Below are 1061 nucleotides of genomic sequence, written 5' to 3' on the forward strand. Positions count from 1 at the left end.
AGCCCTAGAAATGCAAAGAAATATTAACAAAGCCAGCATAACTATATCCGTGTGTATGGGGGGGGGGGGTCATTTTTACAACAACAACACAAAAATCCAGTTCATTGAAGAGTTAGTTAAATGTGTTGTTGTTTTTTTTGTTGTTTTTTTCAGTTCGTCGTAGTTGTTGATGCAGTATGCATCCGAAGAATGACTTCATTGTTTTCCCGAGCACAATCAGTGTGCATCATTGACATGAAACTTAAGTAACCATTCTGCATCCTTAAGTACTGCATAAAAGCATCATACATACATACATACATACATAATTACAAACATACATGCATGCATACATACGTATAGGGCAGCTTAGTTCTGTCAGTTTCTGCTTCTAGCCAAAACTCGACGTTTCAACAATAGATGCAAGCGGCCCAAGAGAATATCGGTTAACAGAAGTTCGGAATGTTTGTTCAACCAGATATACGTGGTTGCATTGCACTTTAGTACCTATCTAATAGATAGTTAGGAAAAGAGATAGACAGGTAGAGAGAGAGAGAGAGAGAGAGAGAGAGGGAGAGAGAGAGAGAGAGAGAGAGAGAGAGAGAGAGAGAGAGAGAGAGAGAAAGAGAGACAGACAGATAGAAAGAGGAGTCGGGAATAATTCGTGTTGTTGCGTATATGTGTAGAAATGTGCGCGTCTCTGTAAGTGTTGTATGTGCGTTAGAGCAGGAGAAAGATTGTTCAGAATCTTCTATAAGCCTCTAGCCAACCCGACTCTATGTCTACTGACCACTGTCCACTATCCCAAATAACCCGTCCGCACGCTACGCTGACATCTTTCGATAGCCGTATTCGTCCGGTTTCGGTTCGTTTTCGCTGAAATGAATTATGCCTAGGAACATATAACTACATACACACACGTATACACACATACATACATACATACATACAAACAAATATATATATATACATACATACATACATCTGTATGTAAGTATATATGTATGTATATATATATATAGATATATACGTATACATACATATAAACATGTATATATATATATATATATATATATATATAT

This window comes from Octopus bimaculoides, unplaced genomic scaffold (assembly GCF_001194135.2).
Source record: "Octopus bimaculoides isolate UCB-OBI-ISO-001 unplaced genomic scaffold, ASM119413v2 Scaffold_277302, whole genome shotgun sequence".
NCBI classification, from domain to species: domain Eukaryota; kingdom Metazoa; phylum Mollusca; class Cephalopoda; order Octopoda; family Octopodidae; genus Octopus; species Octopus bimaculoides.